The sequence below is a fragment of the Cryptomeria japonica genome, chromosome 7, assembly GCF_030272615.1.
Source record: "Cryptomeria japonica chromosome 7, Sugi_1.0, whole genome shotgun sequence".
Lineage (NCBI taxonomy): Eukaryota > Viridiplantae > Streptophyta > Pinopsida > Cupressales > Cupressaceae > Cryptomeria > Cryptomeria japonica.
In genome coordinates, this window is record NC_081411.1 from 311,890,381 (window position 1) to 311,902,426 (window position 12,046).

Consider the following 12,046-nt stretch of genomic DNA (forward strand, 5'->3'; position numbering starts at 1 on the left):
TCTTGGGCTTTTATGGAACCTTGTAGTAATGCCAACTGCATGTGCAATATCTAGTCTTCTATGCACTACATAATGCAACTTACCAATGATTGATCAGTATTCCTTCTCATCAACCAATCCTGAGTCATCCACTTTGGATAGTTTACAACCGGTCACTATCGGTGTACCAATCGGTTTGCTATCTTCCATGCCAAAGGTCTTCAACACCTCTTTGACATACTTGGATTGAGTGATAAAGATTCCATCTTTCATCTGTTGGATGTGCAGTCCAATGAAGAACTTAATCTCCCCTATGAGTGACATCTCAAACTCTTTCTTCATCTTATCTATAAACTCATGACTCATCTTGTCATCTCTATCAAAGATAATGTCATCAACAAATACCTCACAGATCAGGATCTGATCTTCTTTAGACTTCAAGTAGATATTGCTATATTCACTTGTTCTCTCAAATCCAATCTTCACAAGATGGGAATGCAGACATTCATACCAAGCTCTAGGTGCTTGCTTTAGACCATATAAGGCTTTATGTAGCCTACATACCATGTCACTATCTTCAGATAGGGAAAACCTATCTAGTTTCTCTATATACACCTCCTCTTCAAGTACACCATTTAGGAATGCAGATTTTACATCCATTTGATATACTTTGAAATCTTTAAAAGTTCCATATGCAAGAAGCATACGAACTCCTTCCAATCTGGCTATAGGAGCAAAGGTTTCTCCATAGTCTTCTCCTTCTTCTTGGGCATATCCTTTGCACACAAGTCTGACTTTATTCCTAATCACTGTGCCATCCTCATTCAGCTTATTTTTGAAAACCATTTGGTACCAAAGACATATTTATGCTCCGTTCTAGGTACCAAAGACCATGTACCATTTTTCTCTATCTGATCAAGCTCCTTTTCCATTGCGTTGATCCAGTCTTCATATTTATGTGTCTCTTTGAATGATTTAGGCTCAAATTCAGAGATCATACATGAGCTTTCTCTGACCTTTCTTCTTGTAAGGATTCATGTATCCTTATCTCCTATGATCTGTGTAATGTCCCCATTCAGGATTAGCCTTTATTTAGTCCTGAGACAACAATTTAAATTTAATGTGGGAGTTGAAATACATTTATGAATATAATTTTATCAATTATGAGGACATTTCATTAATATTGGATTTAAAATTCTAAGAATTAGTTCGAGAGATGAGACTTATCTTGCTATCTTGAAAATGGAAAATTGATGAATACGCTCAGTAGATCTTTATCGTCTATCTGAATGCACTTGATGTAAAGCTTTGTCTATTTATCTGCAAGGGTGTATGTTCATATCACTCACCGTGATATGCTGCTATCTCTGACATGAGTGTATCTGCTTGCAACAATGATTATTATGGTGTAATACTGATGGGACCAACTCAAATATGATTCTGCTTGGTGAATGTTGAGGGGACCAACTTAGATATGATTATGGACCCATGGCCTTGCTCAACCTGAGCTCTCCTAAACTGGAATGAGAACTTCCCCCAGCTGAGTGCTTAGTATGTTCAATATCATTCTCATTCATATCATCAAGAACAATGATGTTATTGCCTGGAACTTAAGAACAGTTCTGATCTACTTTTTCCATGGATCTTGCTCCCCTTCCCCTCGATTGGATGAATTTGATCTCCATCTTATATTTTGCACGATGGGAATGGTGCATTTTGAGGGACAAGGCTCTTCTCCCGATGATTAATTTACATATCCTCATAACATTAATACATTGATTTAATACACAAATTGTGTCCCTTCTTGATTAAGGACTTTATATTAAGTCTTAACTAATAAATTCCATTCATGACTCCAATCGCATATGCTATCTGGGCTTAGTTGATATGCTTTGATAGTTATCACTTAATTGTTGTTGTCATTCAAGTTGTTCATCAAGACTAATCACAAATCGTATCATACTTGATGGTTTAATAAATATCTTCTTAGACTAATCGTTATCCATTAATCTCTGGCCATCCTAATCATGCATCAATAATATATCTTTTTTTGACATAGTGTCTTACTGATTACTTGTGTCTCCATGTATGATTGATCTGTAGGATGATTGATGCCATTTTTATTGAAAATCCGATCAAGTTTGTTTTGCATATGCCGTGTCTGGAGAAGAATTGCTAATAATAAATAGAGAAGGCATCACCGCGAACCATATTGAGCTGTCTTCATTCCCCATGCAAGGTTCACTCTCTAATCAAAGGGCCTATATTTGCCAAGTTACAATATTGTCGAATTAATGTTGTGAGGTGTGACTACAGAGAAAGGCTATGTGATGGGAGAAAATATGTGGACTATGCTGATAAAGAGACAATGTTGCATTGCTACTTTGCCATTAGTAATGTATCCACAATGATTATATTATCACTGTACACTAATGTTCTCTGTCGTTATAGATTGGTGCTTTGATAGTCATCTCTGTCTATTTGTATAAGTCATCATACATTGGGAACATGTGTCGAGTTCCATCATATCTGATATCTTCTATTGTTTGCGTTCCTATTCATTTATCAACCTTGTTGATATAGTCAACAATGGTATATAATATCCTTAATTTGTTTATCATTAAACTCTGAGTGCCACGCACATGTTCACAAACTAATGGAGGGTCTTCCATATCGGCTTCAACTCTATAATTGACTCTTTTATGTTTGCTCCCTTTAATAATATTATTGCTTTCATTTATTGATCATTGTCTAAGATCAATATAACCATTCATAACCTCGCCATTCTTTGTCATTATCGTTGAAATATTCTTTTTGAGATCGTTGCTTACTTCCATTAATGAAATTTCAATACATTATGTGTCAAATATTAATCTAGACCTGCTAAGGTTGTTAGTGGAAAATATTGGTCTTTACGTATTTGGTTATCAATGAAATTTAGACTTTTTTTCCTTATTTGTTTGCCACCTCTATTATCACTACTATATTAATATTCTGATGAAGTTGACCATCAATATTATAAGTCGATCATATAATATTAATTTAGTGTTGCTTTATTCAAATTATTAATTTATTAATCTTAATTAATATCATTAATGATTATTTCCTCCTTAACATATCTTTGATGACCACTGCCTTATTGCATTATAATTGTTTGGTAGTTATTATATAAATAATAATAAATAATAATCATATATAACAATAATAATAAATAATAATCATAACAAATAATAATAAACATTAATAATTATATATTAGAGAAAAATCGTGAAGTCTCATAAATGAGATGATTTTCCAATATTATTAAATGTTAGTTAATAATAATTATCGTATTTATTTAATCCAATGTCCAAGGAGGGGTTATGACAGTCCGCCCTTCCTAAATTTGCTTGTCCTCAAGCAAATGTTTATTTTAATTTCCTCAACTAAGTCATCTACCAACATGAGTTAAACAACACAGAGCATATACATGGGAAACACGAAGCATACACATGGAGGCACAGAGCATACACATGGAAAACACGAAGCATACATATATGCAAACACAGGGTATACATGTGAATACACGCATTGTGAAATTTCTTTCTTGTTATGAGTAGAAACACAAATCAACACCAGCTTGATGAAAAAAACATAAAAACGCAATCTAGTTTGTGATCTCAGGTAGAGTATTTAAGAATTTCAATTGGAGTAAATATAATGAGTCTAATTAGCCATATCGACAAAGAGGATAGATAGCACAATGTTTGGATAGTTTCCTCAAGTGTTAACTAAATGGACATAGCTTAACTCCCTATTCGCCATTAATGAAAGAGAAAAGATTTAGACACAATGAGATGCCCGTAGCGCTTATCAGGCCCATACACTCCCCCTTGGCCCAACTGATGGCAGACTTTCAGTCATCCACAGCGGGTTGCCTACCTGACAGAGGCCTACTTTCTGCTGACCTCATTGCTCTATCTCTCTCCCACACTAATGGTGAATGTGAAGTATACATCTATTATTAGTCAATTTATTTAAGATTATACTATTATCAATGAGATAATTCCATACTCATTCCCTAGTGAGACCAAGGAGAAGTAGGTGCAATAGGATGCCCGTAGCGCTTATCAGGCCCAAGAGCGGTACACTCCCCCTTGGCCCAACTTGTGGCAGATCTTCAGTCATCCACAGTGGGTTGCCTACCTGACAGAGGCCTAGTTCCTGCTATCCCATGACCCTATTCCCTTGTATCTTACTGGGTTTGGGTATGCAATTTATCCATTCATCATTACTTACTAATTAATCCATGGTTTCTTTATGGGACTAATCCTTGTGATCTTAAAATCACATTAATAATGCCATTTAATACTGACTTGTAATTCCAATAAATATTTGTGTATGCATTAGCCTTCTCTGTATTCACTTCCTCAGTGAGATCAAAAGGATTTAGATGCAATGAAATGCCTGTAGTGCTTATCAGGCCCAAGAGCGGTTTACTCCCCCTTGGCCTCACTAATGGCAGACCTACAGTTGCCATAGTGGGTGATGTACCTGACAGAGGCCTAACATCTGCTATCCTCATTGCTCTACCCCATTTCACTAATGGTTCATATCGAATTTATGATTAACTTATTCTCAATTTAAATGCTAGCTTATTTGTTACATTTTTTAATTTTTTTTTTGTTTTTTTTGTCATTATCATTATATATATATATATTTATTTAAATGCCACATGGATATGCCTAGTTATCCACAATTCTAATTTGAATTATTCTGAAGTCATACCCATTCAATATCTATTTGGCTGATAATAATATATTTTAAATTTATCTTATGAGATGGCACCCTCGTTGCTTATCGGTCATGGTATTTGCCTCTGTTTATTGACTAGAATAATTTGTTGATTCAATCTTACCCTACAGGATGGCAAGATCATAGCTCTGATACCATTTGTAGTGTCCCCATTCAGGATTAGCCTTTATTTAGTCCTGAGACAACAATTTAAATTTAATGTGGGAGTTGAAATACATTTATGAATATAATTTTATCAATTATGAGGACATTTCATTAATATTGGATTTAAAATTCTAAGAATTAGTTCAAGAGATGAGACTTATCTTGCTATCTTAAAAATGGAAAATTGATGAATACACTCAGTAGATCTTTATTGTCTGTCTAAATGCACTTGATGTAAAGCTTTGTCTATTTATCTGCAAGGGTGTATGTTCATATCACTCACTGTGATATGTTGGTGTCTCTGACATGAGTGTATCTGCTTGCAACAATGATTATTATGGTGCAATACTGATGGGACCAACTCAGATATGATTCTGCTTGGTGAATGCTGAGGGGACCAACTCAGATATGATTATGGACCCATGCCCTTGCTCAACCTGAGCTCTCCTAAACTAGAATGGGAACTTCCCCCATCTGAGTGCTTAGTATGTTCAATATCATTCTCATTCATATCATCAAGAACAATGATGTTATTGCCTGGAACTTAAGAATAGTTCTAATCTACTTCTTCCATGGATCTTCCTCCCCTTCCCCTCGATTGGATGAATTCGATCTCCATCTTATACCTTGCACGATGGGAACGATGCATTTTGAGGGACAAGTCTCTTCTCCCGATGATTAATTTACATATCCTCATAACATAAATGCATTGATTTAATACACAAATTGTGTCCCTTCCGAATTAAGGACTTTATATTAAGTCTTAACTAATAACTTCCATTAATGACTCCAATCGCATATGCTATCTAGGCTTAGTTGATATGCTTTGATAGTTATCACTTAATTGTTGTTGTCATTCAAGTTGTTCATCAAGACTAATCACACATCGTATCATACTCAATGGTTTATTAAATATCTTCTTAGACTAATCGTTATCCATTAATCTCTAGCCATCCTAATAATGCGTCAATAATATATCTTGTTTTGATGTAGTGTCTTACTAATTACTTGTATCTCCATGTATGATTGATCTGTAGGATGATTGATGCCATTTTTATTGAAAATCTGATCAATTCTGTTTTGCATATGCCGTGTTTGGAGAAGAATTGCTAATAATAAATAGAGAAGGCATCACCGCGAACCATATTGAGCTATCTTCATTCCCCATGCAAGATTCACTCTCTAATCAAAGGGCCTATATTTGCCAAGTTACAATATTGTCGAATTAATGTTGTGAGGCATGACTACGGAGAAAGGCTCTGTGACGGGATAAGATATGCGGACTGTGCTGATAAAGAGACAATGTTGCATTGTTACTTTGCCATTAGTAACGTATCCACGATGATTATATTATCACTGTACAATAATGTTCTCTGTCGTTATAGATTGGTTCTTTGATAGTCATCTCCGTCTATTTGTATAAGTCATCATACATTGGGAACATGTGTTGAGTTCCATCATATCTGATATCTTCTATTGTCTGTGTTCCTATTCATTTATCAACCTTGTTGATATAGTCAACAATGGTATATAATATCCTTAATTTGTTTATCATTAAACTCTGAGTGCCACGCACATGTTCATGAACTAATTGAGGGTCTTCCATATCGGCTTCAACTCTATAATTGACTCTTTTATGTTTTCTCCCTTTAATAATATTATTGCTTTCATTTATTGATCATTGTCTAAGATCAATATAACCATTCATAACCTCACCATTCTTTGTCATTATCGTTGAAATATTCTTTTTGAGATTGTTGCTTACTTCCATTAATGAACTTTCAATACTTTATGTGTCAAATATTAATCTACATCTGCTAAGGTCGTTAGTGGAAAATATTGGTCTTTATGTATTTGGTTATTAATGAAATTTAGACTCTTTTTCCTTATTTGTTTGCCACCTCTATTATCACTACTATATTAATATTCTGATGAAGTTGACCATCAATATTATAAGTCGACCATATAATATTAATTTAGTGTTGCTTTATTCAAATTACTAATTTATTAATCTTAATTAATATCATTAATGATTATTTCCTCCTTAACATATCTTTGATGACCGTTGCCTTATTGCATTATAATTGTTTGGTAGTTATTATATAAATAATAATAAATAATAATCATATATAACAATAATAATAAATAATAATCATAACAAATAATAATAAACATTAATAATTATATATTAGAGAAAAATCGTGAAGTCTCATAAATGAGACGATTTTCCAATATTATTAAATGTTAATTAATAAATGTTTTAATTATCGTATTTATTTAATCCAATGTCCAAGGAGGGGTTATGACAATCTGCTTAGGATCATGATTTAGCTTAACATACCGAGGAATGGTCTTGATAGATTCCTCTTGCTTTTCTTTTTCATCCTCATCTCCATCAGTATCAGCATCTACATCTACCGGTGTAGGAACACTGTTACTGGTACTCGGTTGACTAACAACCAGTTCCCAAAAGGTTACAACTGGTTCATTTACTGCTTGTTCAGTACCGGTTTCCTCTGTTTTCTCAGAGGTTTCATCAACTTTACATTGATGCTTTCCATGATTCTCTGAGTCCTATTATTGAAACACTTGAGAGCTTTGTTCTTGGTGGAATACCCTAGGAATATTCCCTCATCACATTTCACATCAAATTTGCTTTGGTGTTCACTCCTCTTGATGTAACATTTGCTACCAAACACTCTAAAGTAGCTAACCACATGTGTCTTATTGATCCAATGCTCATAAGGAGTTTTATCCTTACCTTTCTTGATGAGTACCTGGTTCATTGTGTATATTGCAGTGCTCATCGTTTCTCTCCAAAAGGTATGAGCTACCTTTCCTTGAATCAACATAGTTCTAGCTGCTTCAACCATAGTCCTGTTATTCCTCTCTGCTAGGTCATTCTGTTGTGGAGTCCGGGGGGTAGATAGTTGCCTCTTGATGCCATGTTCTTCACAGTACTTGTTGAATTCACTGGAAGTGAATTCCCCTCCTTGATAAGTTCTCAGGCACTTGATCCTTTTACCACTTTCCTTCTCCACTAATGCTCTGAAAGCTTTGAACTTTACAAAAGCTTCAGACTTATCTTTCAAGAATGTGACCCACATCATTCTTGAGCAGTCATCAGTGAGAATCATGAAGTACCTATCACCCTGCACACTCCTAGTTTTCATAGGACCACACAAATCAGTATGCACAAGATCTAGCAAATTGTCAGCAGTGAAAGATTTACCTTTAAAGGTTGAGGAAGACATTTTCCCCAATTGACACTCTCTATAAAAGGTATTATCCAGTTTGCTTAGCACCGGCAACCCTCTAATTGCCTTGATCTTACTAGCCTTCAAAATGTTATCAAAGTTTACATGGTAGAGTCTCCTATGCTATATCTAGCTATCATCAAATTTAGCCATAAGACATGTACTTATATTTGCATTCAGCTGAAATAGGTTACCTTTGGTCTGCATGCCTGTGGCCACCAATTTACCATTCTTTACTTTGATTCTGCACACTCCATTCTTGAATTCTAGAGCAAGACCACTGTCATTCAGCTAGGCAACACTCAGAAGGTTGTGTCTGAGACCATCAACCCAATACACATTGTTAGCACTACTCTTTCCATTCAGAGAGATGGACCCTCTGCCTTTGGCCATGCATGGTGCATCATTACTGAAGCGAACCACACCACCATTGTACTCTTCCAAGGATAGAAACTTGCTCCGGTCACCAGTCATATGGTGAGAACACCCACTATCAATAATCCACTCATTAGAATTATCAAATAGGGAGACAAGAGCCTTATTGTCTGACACATCTTCCTTGACAACAACAAACACAATGTCTTCATTTTCTTCATCTTCTGATTCCTCATCTATGACACCTTCATTAACTACCACAAAATAGTTACTCTGATTTCCTCCTTTGAATTTCTTGGACCTTTTCGGTTTTTCCTTGTTGTCGCCATTAGGATAGTTTACAGAAATATGTCCTATCCGATTACAAGAAAAACATTTCAAAGGAAGCTTACCTTTGTATTTGTCGGTTCCTTTAGGAAGTTTCATGGCAAGGAGAGCTTCAAATTCCATCAGAATCTCCTCATCATCCATTTCTCTACTTTGTCTTGGTTCACCACTAGTTCTAGCTTCTTTTCCTTTGTTGGATGGTACAACAGAAGATTTAAAAGTTGATCCAGTCTTTTCAACTCTGCCATCAAAAATATTTAGCTCATAGGCTGTCAACTTTGTAATGATGGAATCTAGGGATACCTTAGTCTTGTCTATTGATCTCAGCTCCTGAATAGTAGCAACCCTTATTGCATAGACCGGTAATAAGGATCTCAGGACTTTGCTTACCATAGTGGAATCTTCCATTTTATCACCCGCAGTCTTGATATCTCCAATAACAATTTTGATTCTTATTCCATACTGTTGAATGGTCTCACCTTCAACCATCCGCATGTCTTCAAGAGTATCCCATACCTCTTTGGGGTTTACCTTATCTTGGATATCAATAAACTCAATGTCAGATAAACTACTAATTAGGGCTTCCATGACTTGCCCATTCTCTTGCATCTCTCTCTTTTGGTCATCGGTGAGAGTACCGGTACGTGCAACATAGGCATTCTCAACATAGCTCCAGTGTTGAGCACCCATGCTTCTGATGTATATCTTCATTCTGTCTTTCCATGTACTAAAATTTTCTCTATTAAACTTTGGACCTTCCCACTTCATCATTAGATTGGGATCTTTACCTCAAGCGGTTAAGCTTATAACACAGAGGACCTGGAGGATGCTCTAATACCAATTGATAACTCAATAATGAACAAATAGTACCAAATCAGTACTGAGAGGGGAGGTGAATCTATACAGACAAAAACACACTCTTAAACCAATTTGTCAACAGACACTATGCATTGACAGACAAACTGTAACATTGGTCCTTAAATAGAGTACAACTGGCAAATCCCATAATAACTTAGACAAGCATAAACTGGTTGACACTTATCTTCTCACACAATCTAACACCTCATTTCCATTTCACCCTAATGCATGAACAAGTAAACTACCATCAAAGATATACATATAAGCAACTAGATCAACATGATTCACCGCTTGACAGAAAACAACATAGCATCACATGAAGAAGACATCACACATGACACACATATTTTTCACATGGAAACCCATTTGGGAAAAACCACGATGGGGATGAATACCCACAAGCTTGTTTCTGAACTCTTTAGAAGTCCACTCTGTCAAGAGCCTTGTCTAGTTAAAGACTGATACAATAGGTTCTGTTAGGAGTTGATCCTGATAGGGATCACCTGGTTAAGGGATGGCTAGAGTACCCGGTTAAGGGTTAAACCCTGTTAAAGGTTACCTTGTTAGAGGATTTCAAGAACTCAATGGTTTGAGTCACCCTGTTAAAGGATTTATAGCTAGCCGGTTAAAGCTACCCTGTTAGGGGATTTATCAACTATTGAAGTGGTTAGAGATCAACAGGTTTTACAATGATCTGGTAACAACACTCAATGCCAATGTAGATCCACTTTAGCTCCTTTTCACCTTCTGCACTTACACTCTGCAAGTATCACTTCTCTCCTCTAGTCTGGCAAGAATCACGTATCTCTTCTCTTGGATACACACACACAACTTTTGCCAACAACCTCGGAAAGAAACACAACATCAACCTTATAGGAAACAGATAGGTCGGTAGCATAAACCCTAAACCTGTTAGGTTAAGGAATTCAAATGGTTCAATCCTCACCGTTGAGCATATTTCATTAAATGCAACAATCTTGATCCAATCTCAAGACATTATTTATCATTTATTTTCCACTGATTTCATGGCGGCTGATAACCCATCACATGTTATCACCGTTTATAGACTTTGCACATTCCCGAGGTAGATAGGAACAATCTCCTTCATGCAAGATCCTTCACGCACACAAGGCTTACATGGGAACATGATATGTTCTTTGTTATCATGCTAAGTCATCACACACAGTCACCGGTTGAGCCACATAGGCTTGAAGCACTTCAACCGGAAACCCTGAAGTTGAGACTACCAACTGGTAGTCATATAGTGCTTCCATGTGCCGGTTCACCTTGAACAAACACACCGCTTCACTTTGGCACAAATGCCAGTTCACAGTGTTACACCGGTTCTCTTCTCTTCATAATATTGACATCAATGACAACACACAATGTCATTATGTCCTCATACCGGTTCACATAATGCTAACATCAACATGTTTCAACATAGACACCTCAGGATACTGAACAAGGTAAAGAGGGTCACTATCTACCAAAGGAGAAGCTACTTCTCAGGCCACCAAGGAATAGACTTCTTAAGCCCCTTCAAGTACTACAAATGTTACAACTAAGACCCCAAGCAAGGATTCATCAAAGGCTACCTCTAAGGTTAAAGAAATTGATAAAAGTGTTGTCTCTACCGAGCAACCTACTGAGGGTGTAGAAGCCTCCCAAGCCATTGTATTAGTTCAACCAGTGAAAGCCTCCTCCTCTAAAGAAAAGGAAATGAAAAAGCATAGCTTCAAGTTAGATTTTTCAAAATCAGTTGTGTTGCCAAATGTAGGCATATCCAAATTAAAAGGGCAAGCACTTATTGAATTCGGTGAACTATGCAAAGCCAAAGCAGAACAAGAGAGACAAATGGCTATATAAAAGAAAAACAAAGTACTTCAAAAGGTCAAAACACTATTAACAGATATGCTACCTAAAGCTACAATGACAAAAGATGCAGCCATCCATATTCAACTGGATGAACTCCTCAATCAGATAGAGACATTTGGAGTAGACGCATCTGAATACTTGATAAAATTGAAGGACAAAGTGCTCATTGCAAAAATGATTAAAGAGGTACAGAAAGCCATTGCTATCGGTAAAATAAAACTTGTCAAATTTATTGCTGAGTTGTCCCCTCAACTCAAGCACATTCTTTATTTATTTCACAAACTCTATACATTCTCTTTATTCATTAAAGATATCAAGAATAAAACAAAAGTGATTGAGAAAGAGATCACCGATCTCTCCAATAAATTCACCACTAAGCCAAATTCTATTCAGAATTTCTATACCATGTTACAAATCCTCATGGCTCAACAATTGGA